The sequence below is a fragment of the Triticum dicoccoides genome, chromosome 4A (assembly GCF_002162155.2).
Source record: "Triticum dicoccoides isolate Atlit2015 ecotype Zavitan chromosome 4A, WEW_v2.0, whole genome shotgun sequence".
Lineage (NCBI taxonomy): Eukaryota > Viridiplantae > Streptophyta > Magnoliopsida > Poales > Poaceae > Triticum > Triticum dicoccoides.
The window spans coordinates 701,341,106-701,353,670 of NC_041386.1; positions in this window are offsets into that span (position 1 = coordinate 701,341,106).

The following is a 12,565-nucleotide window of genomic DNA, read 5'->3' on the forward strand; positions in this document are numbered from 1 at the left end:
ACGGCCCCCCACAACCCACGTTCTTCTTTGTAGGGGCCCGCACACCCCCAACCTTCTTCCCCGTTGCGCTCCCGCACCCCCACGCGCCGGCCGCCGTGGCCTCCAGCAGCACCTCCACATCCACCGTCGGCTGCCTAGAAGCGTTGCGCCGCCGGCCACCTGCCTACCCCAGCGGGAGCCCTTCCCCTCCCTTATTCCTCCGCCTTGACCCCCGCGACCGACGGATCTGAGGCCCCCTGCCCTCCCACGCCTAGGAATCGTGGGATTCTTGCGAGACCTGTTCATGGGCATCTTCTTGAGTAATGCTGCTCGGCCCCAAGCGGTGATGTAGTGCAGCACGGCACGGGCACGATGATGCAGTTTGGCTACCATCTGGTGCCTCCTCTATTCGCCCCCACCTTCCTCTCCATGTCCGGCCTCCACAGCCACCACCACCCCACAGTGCCTCCCAACCCCGACCACGCCCCCATGACGCCGCCCAACTCCGGCACAGGCCCACTCCAGCCACGCGCTGTGACGCCACCATACCCCGACCCGCCCCGCGATTGTAGACCTGTATGACGCCGTCCTCTGGCTCATCGTGGTGGTCGTCATCCTTCTTCAACATCCACCACGCCCCTTTGTTTGCTCAAAGAAGAGGTTCACTTTGTGAATCGTTGGTGTTCTGTTTGCTTCTTGTGTAGTTTACTCAAGAAGTGCGCCAGTACGCCAACATCCGCCACACCCTTCTCCTCCAACCTGCTCGTGACAGGAAGGAGCGACTCTCCTGGCCTCCCTTGCCAAATGTCGTGGCCAACGGATCATTTCGCTGCGACCTCCTCTGCTGTCAAACTTGCCGGCCCCTGATTCCCTCCTCCCCCATCTCCTCTTGCCGTTGGCAGCACCAGCGTGAAGTTCAGTGGTGGCGATGCGGATAGATGTGCAGTACACTTTGGTAGATGTGCGTCGTTTTTCAGTAAGCGGGACCTTCAACAATGGTTACGAGGATGATAGCTATGGGATGTCGGCGCAATTTTTGCACTTCACTGGGGTGACACGCCCCCTGCGGTTCATTTGGCGATGCAGAAGTTCTTTTTCTCTGAATGATGTTCGCTTGGCGCGGCAGCGCAATTCTATGCTCTACATGCACTTCGGTGCACCATGCAGTACGCTCGTCGCGGTCGTGCTGTCCGCTGGCGACTCCGGACCAGAGATGCCACATACGTGCGGGGTTCAGATGGCCTTATAGTGCAGCTCTGATGGGCTGCGTGCGATGGCCTTGGCGTGCTTTTATTTTTTTTATGTTGTCCCTGGTTTTGTCATTTTGATTGAAGGAATTTTGATGTGTTTTGCACTGCTCTGAACAGTGCATTCATTCATGGACAGAATTGCACTACAGTGCATAGCACTAAGGAGATCACTTTGTAAAAAAGATTGTATAGAGGAGTTCACTTTTTATTATTTTTGGAGGAATCTTTTTGCAAATTTGTGTGGACACCGGTGCAGTTTATTAAGAAAACCTTGGTGGTGCACTTCGCAAAAAAAAAAGCGATGAAGTTCATGGTTGCTCTAATGCATTACACACATCAGTTAAACTATATTTTGCAGGAGAAGACGAACACATAAAAAAATTGATGCAGCTCACTAACATTAACCATGTAGCTCACTAGTATTGACCATGTCGTCTAGATCAATTTACAAACAAAGTAAAAAAAAACGAAACAATTATGAAGTTCCCATCGACATAGGTTGTGATTCAATTGTCCTCGTCACCGCGGTCCACTCTTGTTCATACAAAAGTTAGAAAAAGATACTAAATCAAGCGGTTCGCTTGCCCGTCTGATGCAGTGCAGTTTTCATTATGAAGCAGTGCGGTCGGCCGTATGATGTTGTTCATCACGTAAGTGCAAAAAAAATGTTGCGGAAGCGAAGAAAATTAATGTGGTTCACTTCTTGATAGTGTTGTGGTTCATTTACACCCGATGTAACGTGCACTCTACTTTCTCGTTCTTGAAAAAATTATGTTTGAATAAAAGAGACCATGCAGTTCTCTTACTCGTGTGATGCAGTGTGGTTTTTCGTCCATTGCAGTGTGGTTTTCAGTCGGATGAAGTACCCACGTCGATTTGGATGTCGCAAAAAGCAGAGTGTCCGCATATCAGTAAATCCAAAATTCCTTTTAAACCGTAAAGAATTAGAGAGAGTGTTCTACATTAAAGAGTTGCGTATCGTCGATATCTTTCCATCGGCGTATCGTTTGAATCATTCCGACCAGCGGTTTGCAAAAATTTCACCAAAAACGGCCGCTGTCACTCGTCGTCCGCCGCATGATTTTCAAAATTAACTTAAAACCGTAAGGAATCTCAAAAACATTTCTACATATGAAAGTTGCGCCTCGTTCGTAGATTTTCAATGGCGTATTACACGCCTCGTTTCAACAAACGGTTAGAAAACTAGGGTGAAAAAAGTACCGAAAATTTGAAAAAATTTAAAAAACAGAATTCCGCGATTTAGTAAATTTGAAACTGCTCTTAAATCGTAAGGAAATAGAGAAACATTTATATATGAAAAAGATGTGCGTCGAAGATATCTATCCAACGGCGTATCAGTTGTTTCATTCCGACGAGCGATTTAGAAGGAATCGTGAAAAAACGCTTGTTGTCACTCGTCATGGGCCGCACCATTTTCAAAACTGCTCTTAAACCGTGTGGAATCTCGAAATGTATTCAACATGTCGATGTTGCCCCTAATCCATAGCTTTTCAACGGTATATTACACGCCTCATTCTGATAAATGGTTAAAAAATTAGAGCGAAAACAGTACCGAAAAAATAACGCGTGTAGTTTTTTCCGACGAGAACTTCACTCGTGTGAGTAGTACAGCACGCTTGGTTCAAACAATGACGTGCACTTGCGTTCAACATGCAGTGCAGAAGTGGTGTGCAGAATTGTTATTCTGCTAATATTAGCAGAATAGACCGTCTGTATATATATATATATATATATATATATATATATATATATGTGTGTGTGTGTGTGTGTGTGTGTGTGTGTGTGTGTGTGTGTATGTATATATATATATATTGTGACACGTAAAATATAATATATGAGCATAAACCTATTATTAATTAGAGCAATAATATTGCTTTTTGTGCTAGGCGTTGGAGGCATTCTCTTACAGATCAAGTTAATTCATAAACTCTCTCTCTCTCTCTCTGTGTGTATCTCCATCCCTTAGTTGGTGGAGTAAAATTCACAGAGGTATATGTTGCTATTATGACATGAAAGCTTCACTCAAACGAATAATGGATGTTTATCCAACATAAATGGGAAAATTATGCCCCTATCCAAAAATGAAGCTTATAATGCATGTGTTTATTATGTGTTATCATTTTTTGAATCACTTAGAATCACGCCGGTTGTACGATATCTGGAATTTAAACTCTTGCATCTTACATTTCAATATAATTTTATAAATAATTATGTATCCCTATAATAGCTAGACCGTGCAGGTGCACGGGTTGATGGCTAGTTCAACTAGTTCGACTAGTTTATTAATTTACTGACTAAACTAGTTCAACTAAAACTAAACTAGTTGAACTAGTTTATTAATTTACTTACTAATTATATTAAACACTTACTAAAAATAGTAAAAATAAACTACATTATACAATAGTAAAAAACATCTACTATTAACCATACTGCCCTAGTTAACTAGTACCATCACTACTACTCCCTCTGTAAACTAATATAAGAGCGTTTAGATCACTAAAGTAGTGATCTAAAGGCTCTTACATTAGTTTACAGAGGGAGTACTAATTAACATCTACTACTACTAAAAAATCATTATCTATGAACCCTAAATTAACATCTACTACTACTAAACAACATCTAGTACTAACTAAGCAGAGGTAAAGGGGGTGGGGGAGGGGTGGGTGGCTTACAGAGAAGGGAGAGACGGTGGCGGGCAGTTGCCCGGCGACGGAGAGGTATGGGCAGCGAGGGCGGGCTCGGGATCGGAGGCGGCGGTGCTGGGTGGGGTCGAGGATGTCGAGGGCGGCGGCGGTGAGGTCGAGAGCGGCGGCGGGCGGCGGCGGTGAGGTTGAGGTCGGCCTCGGGCGGCAGCGGTGAGGGCAGGCTCGGGCGGCAGTGACAAAGGAGTAGGGGAACATGGGGGAATAGAGGACTTAGCAAAATTTTGAGCCCGTGCGGGTGGTTAAGTCAGAAGTAGCAGTAGCGCGTTCCAGAAAGCGCGCTACTGCTACGTTAGCTACATCGCGTTCTTGTATACACGCTACTGCTACTCCTTTCTCTTTTGTCCCCTTTTTCATTTAGTTTTGTTCACATTTTATATTTTTTCTTTCACCTTATTCTATTTCTTTCATTTTTAATTACCTTTCCATTTAATTTTATATCCTTTAGCAGTAGCGAGTTTTGGAATAAAACGCGCTGCTACAAAGGAAGTAGCGGTAGCGCGGTTCAATATGGATCGCTACTACTATGTGTAGCCTATCGGATAAGCCGTGGGAATTTTAGTAGTAAAATGTTTATGACAAGGCGCGCTACTGCTAAAACATTATCTGTAGCGCGGTTTGTCCAGGTGCGCTACTGCTACTTAGCACCAGCGTGCTTTTTTGACCCACGCTACTGCTAAAGTTCTGTCTATAAGGTTTTTCCTAGTAGCGTGTAGTTGACATCGTATTTGTGGCTAAGCCACCATGCATAATTTTTCATACATGTCACTCTTGATTCATTGCCCATCCCGGTACACCGCCGGAGGCATTCCTATAGAGTCATATGTTGTTCTAGTTTTGAGTTGTAATTCATGAGTTGTAATTAAATAGAAGTGTGATGATCATTATTATTAGAGCATTGTCCCCAAATAAAAAAAGGCCAAAAAAAGAAAGGCCAAAAAAAAGAGAAAGGCCAACTAAAAAAGGGAAGGCCCAAAAAAAAGAAAATAAAAAGGGGGCAGTGTTACTATCCTTTTCCACACTTGTGCTTCAAAGTAGCACCATGTTCTTTATATAGAGAGTCTCATATGTTGTCACTTTCATATACTAGTGGGAATTTTTCATTATAGAACTTGGCTTATATATTCCTACAATGGGCTTCCTCAAATACCCTAGGTCTTCGTGAGAAAGCAAGTTGGATGCACACCCACTAGTTTCTTTTGTTGAGCTTTCATACATTTATAGCTCTAGTGCATCCATTGCATGGCAAATCCTACTCCTCATGTTGACATCAATAGATGGGCATCCCCATAGCCCGTTGATTATCCTCGTCAATGTGAGACTTTCTCCTTTTTTGTCTTTTCCACACAACCTCCATCACCATATTCTATTCCACCCATAGTGCTATATCCATGGCTCACACTCATGTATTGCGTGAAAGTTGAAAAAGTTGGAGATTATTTAAGTACGAAACAATTGCTTGACTTGTCATCGGGGGTGTGCAAGATGGCAGCATTTTTGTGTGACGAAAATGAAGCATAGCCTAACTATATGATTTTGTAGGGATGAACTTTCTTTAGCCATGTTATTTTGAGAAGACATGATTGCTTGATTAGTATGCTTGAAGTATTACTATTTCTTATGTCAATATGAACTTTTATTTTGAATCATTTGGATCTGAACGTTCATGCCGCAATAAAGAAAATTACGTTGAGAATTATGCTAGGTAGTATTCCACATCAAAAAATTCTGTTTTTATCATTTACCTACTTGAGGACGAGCAGGAATTAAGCTTGGGGATGCTTGATACGTCTCCAACATATCTATAATTTTTGATTGTTCCATGATATTATATTTCCCGTTTTGGATGTTTATGGGCTTTCCTTTACACTTTTATATCATTTTTGGGACTAACCTACTAACCGGAAGCCCAACCCGAATTGCTATTTTTTTTTGCCTATTTCAGTGTTTCGAAGAAAAGGAATATCAAACGGAGTCCAAACGGAATGAAACCTTCGGGAGCGATCTTTTTGGAACAAATGTGATCCAGAGGACTTGGAGTTGAAGCCAAGAAACAAGATAGGCGGCCACGAGGGTGCCCAGCGCGCCCCCTATAGGTGGGCGTGCCCCCCACCCTCATGGGCCCCTCGAGCGTCCACCGACCTACTTCTTCCTCCCATATATACCCATGTACCCTGTAAACATCCGAAGCGACCACGAAAAACTATTTGCACCGCCGTAACCTTCTGTATCCGTGAGATCCCATCTTGGAGCCTTCGTCGGCGCTCCGCCGGAGGGGGAATCAACGATGGAGGGCCTCTTCATCATCTCCAAGGCCCTTCCGATGAGTTGTGAGTAGTTTACCACAGACCTTCGGGTTCATAGTGATTAGCTAGATGGCTTCTTCGCTCTCTTTGAATCTCAATACAAAGTTCTCCTTGATCTTCTTGGAGATGTATTCGATGTAAATCTTTTTGCGGTATGTTTGTCGAGATCCGATGAATTGTGGGTTTATGATCAAGTTTATCTATGAGAAATATTTGAATCCCCTCTGAATTCTTTTATGTGTGATTAAGTTATCTTTGCAAGTCTCTTCGAATTATCAGTTTGGTTTGGCCTACTAGATTGATCTTTCTTTGTGATGGGAGCAGTGCTTAGCTTTGGGTTCAATCTTGCGGTGTCCTTTCCCTGTGACAGTAGGGGCAGCAAGGCACGTATTGTATTGTTGCCATCAAGGATAAAAAGATGCGGTTTATATCACATTGCATGAGTTTATCCCTCTACATCATGTCATCTTTCTTAATGCATTACTCCGTTCTTTATGAACTTAATACTCTAGATGCATGTTGGATAGCGGTTGATGTGTGGAGTAGTAGTAGTAGATGCAGGCAGGAGTAGGTCTACTTGTCACGGATGTGATGCCTATATACATGATCATGCCTAGATAATCTCATAATCATTCGCTTTTCTATAAATTGCTCGACAGTAATTTGTTCACCCACCGTAATACTTATGCTATCTTGAGAGAAGCCACAAGTGAAACCTATAGCCCCCGGGTCTATTTCTTATCATATAAGCTTTCAATCTACTTTTATTTGCATCTTTACTTTTCTTATCACATTATCTCTGTCAGATCTCACTTTCGCAAGTGGCCGTGAAGGGATTGACAACCCCTTTATTGCGTTGGTTGCGAGTTCTTGTTTGTTTGTGTAGGTGCATGGGACTTTTGAGGAGCCTCCTACTGGATTCATACTTTGGTTCTCAAAAACCGAGGGAAATACTTACGCTACTATTGCTGCATCACCCTTTCCTCTTCAAGGAAAACCAACGCAAGCTCAAGACGTAGCACGGTCCCTTCTGCTTCAACACTATGCCCTTCGGGCTCAAAACCGCTAGGGCTACCTACCAGCGTATGATCCAAACTTGCTTGGAAAAACAAATCGACAAAACAACCAAAGCATACGTGGACGACATGGTCATTAATACAAAATGCGTCGAGACACTAGTAGATGATCTCCGCCTCACCTTCGACAACCTCCGGACATACGACATACGACTCAATCATGAAAAGTGTGTCTTTGGAGTACCAGCCAGAAAATTGCTAGGCTTCATTGTTTCCCATAGAGGAATTGAGGCAAACCCAGCTAAGATCCGAGATCTGTCACAATTGGCCATCCCAACAGACCTAAAGCAGGTCCAGAAGCTAGTTGCGTGCGTCGCGGCCTTAAGCCGATTTATCTCCAAATTAGGAGAAAAAACATTGCCACTCTATAAGCTATTGCGCCGCACTAACAACTTCAAATGGCCGGATGCGTCCACGGTCGGATTGGAAGAAATCAAGGCCCTTCTCGCAAGCAACCCAATCTTGGCAGCACCAGGCATTGGAGAGCCTATGTTATTACATATTACGGTAACTAATTAAGTAGTCAGTGTTTTCCTCGTCGTCGAACGGGTGGAGGGACATAAAGTCCCCACCCAAAAACCAGTCTACTATGTATCGGAGGTCCTTACACCTTGCAAATCCCGATACCCCCACTACCAGAAGATAGCCTACACAGTCTTCATGGCTTCCCACAAACTTCGACACTACTTTCAAGAGTGTTCGGTCATAGTGGCATCTGAAGTACCACTCAATGACATTATTAATAACAGGGACACCACTGGCCACATAGCCAAATGGGCCATCGAGCTATTACCGTTCGAAATCACATACAAGCCATGCCAGCCTATTAAATCCCAGGTATTGGCCGACTTTGTTGCTGAATGGACGGAAGCCGAACTCCCTAAAGAATACAGCTCATACTCCAATTGGACTATGCACTTCGATGGCTCTAAAATGCTGGCCAGACTGGGGGCTGGTGTAATCCTGACATCCCCCACTAGGGATACAGTCCGCTACATACTGCAAGTTACGTATACAGACTCCAACCATGCAGCCGAATACGAGACGCTACTACACGGTCTTCGCATGGTTGTCTCCATGGGTATACCATGCTTGGAGGTGCGCGGGGATTCGAACCTCACAATTTCCCAGGTCAATGGAGAGTTCGATGCAAAGGACCCAAAAATGATGTCATATCGAAATGCCATATTAAAAATATCAGCTCGATTTGAAGGACTCGAGTTCCATCATGTCGCTCAAGAAAGTAATCAGGCAGCCGACATCCTCGCTCGTATGGGCGCCAAGCGCGACCCCGTTCCACCGAATACCTTTGTGGAAAGGCTCTTTAAGCCATTTGTGGTGTGGCAGGGTGAGAGCGGTGAAGGCAATACAGACCTGATCACACCCCAATCCGCGAAGCACAATGCAGACACCGTCGGGGGTCCAGATATCGAGATAACACCCTCTCCTCATGAGATCATGGCGGTTATCGCTCCCTGGACAGAGCCATTCCTGGCCTACCTTAATAGGCAGGAGCTCTGATACGACTTCAACGTATTTATAATTTGTGAAGTATTCATGTTGTTTTATTATCATTCTTGGATGTTTTACAATCATTTGATAGCAAGTTTATATCATTTTTTGGGACTAACCTATTGACCCAGTGCCCAGGGCCAGTTGCTGTATTTTGCTTGTTTTTTACATCACAGGAAATCAATATCAAATGGAGTCCAAACACCGCGAAACTCCTTGGAGAATTTTTATGGACCAGAACAGAACACCCAGAATGGGCCAGAGCAGCACCTGGGGGCCCGAGGGGGGCACAACTCACCAGGACGCGCCTGGGCCCCCCAAGCGCGCCCAGGTGGGTTGTGCCCACCTCGGTGGCCTCCCGCACCCCCTCTTCACCCTATAAATTGACAAACATTCCAACAACCCTGGGGGTAGCCCTAGGTCAGAACTTCCGCCGCCGCAAGGCCTCTGTATCCACGATATTCAATCTGGACCCCGTTCCGGCACCCTGCCAGCGGGGGGAATCATCACCGGTGGCCATCTTAATCATCCTGGCGGCCACCACAATGATGAGGGAGTAGTCCACCCTCGGGGCTGAGGATTTGTACCTGTAGCTATGTGTTTAATCTGTCTCTCTCTCTCTCTCGTGTTCTTGAGATGTTACGATCTCGATGTTTCGCGGGCTTTGTTAATATAGTCGGATCATATGGTGTTTTCCCCTATCTATCTTGTTGTGATGAATTGAGTTTTTCCCTTTGATATTTCGTTGTTATCGGACTGAATACTTTTATGGATTTGAGAACACTTGATACATGTCTTGCAATTGAATACTCGTGGTGACAATGGGGTATCATATTGATTCACTTGATATGTGTTTTGGCATTCAACTCGCGGATTCCAGCGGTGACATTGGGGAAATCTATGCATAGGGGTTGATGCACGTTCCTGTGTTTGTTTCTCCGGTAGAAATTTTGGGGCACTCTTTGAAGTTCTTTGTATTGGATTGAGTATTATGAATATGAATCTGCTTTGGTGTTATTGTAGTATGAACTCTACGATAGATCGAACGGAAAAAATAGCTTTGTGTTATTTTAGTATGACCCTTGAATAGATCGAATAGAAAGAATGAATTTATTCTTATGTTCTTCGCTAGATAGGAACTTTGGAGTGATTCTTCATCGCACGTTGAGGGATGGTTATATGATCCAACTATGTTAGCATTGTTAATAGATTGCACAATTGAAAGTATGCACCCTAGGCCTCATTTTCAAGCATTGCAATACCGTTCTTTTTCCCGTTTACTATTTGTTACCTTTCTGTTTCTATTTATTAAGATTATAAAAATATATTTCTACCATCAATATTACACTTTTATCACCATCTCTTCGGAGAACTAGTGCACCTATACAATTTGCTATTGTACTGGGTGTGTTGGGGACACAAGAGATTTCTTGTATTTGGTTGCAGGGTCGTTTGAGAGAGACCATCTTCATATTACACCTCTCACGGATTGATAAACCCTAGGTCATCCACTTGAGGGAAAATTGATACTACCCTACAAAACTCTGCGCTTGGAGGCCCACCACGTGTCTAAAAGAATAAAGTTGCATAGTAGACATCTAGCTCTTTTCTGGCACCGTTGCTGGGGAGCTGAGTGCATGAAGGTATATCTTCATATCTTGCAATCAGATCTTTTAGTTTCTTGTTTTATCACTAGTTTGGTTTATAAAAGAAAACTACCAAAAATGGAATTGAGGTTGCATCATATTGTTGATCATCTTAATAATATCTTTCTTGAAAATTATGGATCGTAAAATTGTGCTCAATTGTTAAAAGAAGAAGTCAATAAAATGTTTGGCACAAACAATTTGAATGATGAGCATGATTGCAATATTGTTGGTATGAGCTCTTTGAATATCCATCATGCTAACGATATGCAAAGCCATAAGCTTGGTGATGCTATGTTTGATGAAGATGATATTTTTATTCCCCCAAGTTTTGATGTGCAAACTTGTTATAATGGTAGCATGTCTCCTATTTATGATGATTATAATGATGAAAGTGGATTTGGAGAGGTCATGACTTTATTTAGTGACGAATCACTATTTTGGAGGAGGTTGCAATTGACTATGAAAATAAAGTTCCTATCTATGATGATTATGGTGGTGACATGTATGCTATAAAGAATAATCATAACCATGAAACTTGTCATCATGATTTTAATTTTCACTCTCATGATAGTTATTTTGTTGAGTTTGCTCCCACCACTATTCATGAGAATAAATTTGCTTATGTTGAGAGTAAGAAAATTGCTATGCTTATGTGTCATGAAAACAATGCTTTATGTGATGATTATATTGGGAAATTTCTTCAAGATTCTACTGAAAATTATTATGAGAGATGAATATATGCTTTTACATATCTGAATAATATCAAGTTTGCTCTCTTTGTGTTGAAAATCTTTAAGTTGTGCTTGTTTTGCCTTCCTGTGCTAGTTGATTCTTGTTCTCATAAGTTGTTTGCTCAGAAAATCTCTATGCATAGGAAGTGGGTTAGACTTAAATGTGCTAGTCATATGCTTCATGATGCTCTCTTTGTGTTTCAATTCTTATCTTTTATGCGAGCATCATTAAAATCATCATCCCTAGCTAAAAGGCATTAAAGAAAAGCGCTTGTTGGGAAACAACCCAACACTTTTACCTACTGTTTTTATGTGTTCACATGATTAGGATACTGTAGTAATCATGTTTTATTTCTTTCGTTTCAATAAAGTGCCAAGTAAAGCCTTTGGGATCATGTCGGGTGATAGTTGATTTGATCTTGCTGAAAAACAGAAACTTTTGATCTCACGAAAATAACTATTTTTTAACAGAAGAGTGCTTTGAGTTGATTCTTTTTTCAGAAGATTAATATAACAATTTCTCACGTGTTCCGATTTGTTTTATAATTTTTGAAGTAGCAGAAGTATAGTTTGAGTACATATTACTACAGACTGTTCTATTTTTGACAGATTTTGTTTTCAATGTATAGTTTGCTTGGTTCCTTGTTTCTATGGCTTATATTGCTCAATATAAATTGTGAAAATGATATGCTATAGTAGGAATTTTGTGGAAACAATTATGAATCTTGTCTTTGACAGTAACAAAAGTCAAATGGTTTGCTCTTTATCATACTAACCTATCTCGATATGGGTGATTGAAGTTTTCAATTTTGGGTGAGATGTCGATATGAGGAGAATAAGGAGTGACAAGACCCTAAGAATGGGGATGCCCAAGGAATCCCAAGGTAATATTCAAGGAAGATCCAAGAAACTAAGCTAGGGGATGCCCCGGAAGGCATCCCCTCTTCCGTCTCCAACATTAATCGGTAACCTCACTTGGAGCTATGTTTGCATTCATCACATGATATGAGTTTTACTTGGAGTGTAAATTTATTTTGTTAGGATTTTCTTGCTTTTATTTATAATAATGTTTTGCATCTTTTATTTCAATAAAACTGGCAATGATAGCCTTTGCGATGCTTATTTTGCAAGTATACTTGTTGCTGTTTGAAAACAGAAAGTTTGCCACTGTTGCAAAAATTCCATAGAAAAGTCAAAATATGATAAAATGTTTAAACTTTCTGAAAATTAAGCTCTGATAAATTTTCTACAGTGTGTAGTTTGTTTCGTAATTTTTGGAGTTACGGAAGTATAATAAATCTTGTATTCTTTACAGACTGTACTATTTTGGCAGATTGCT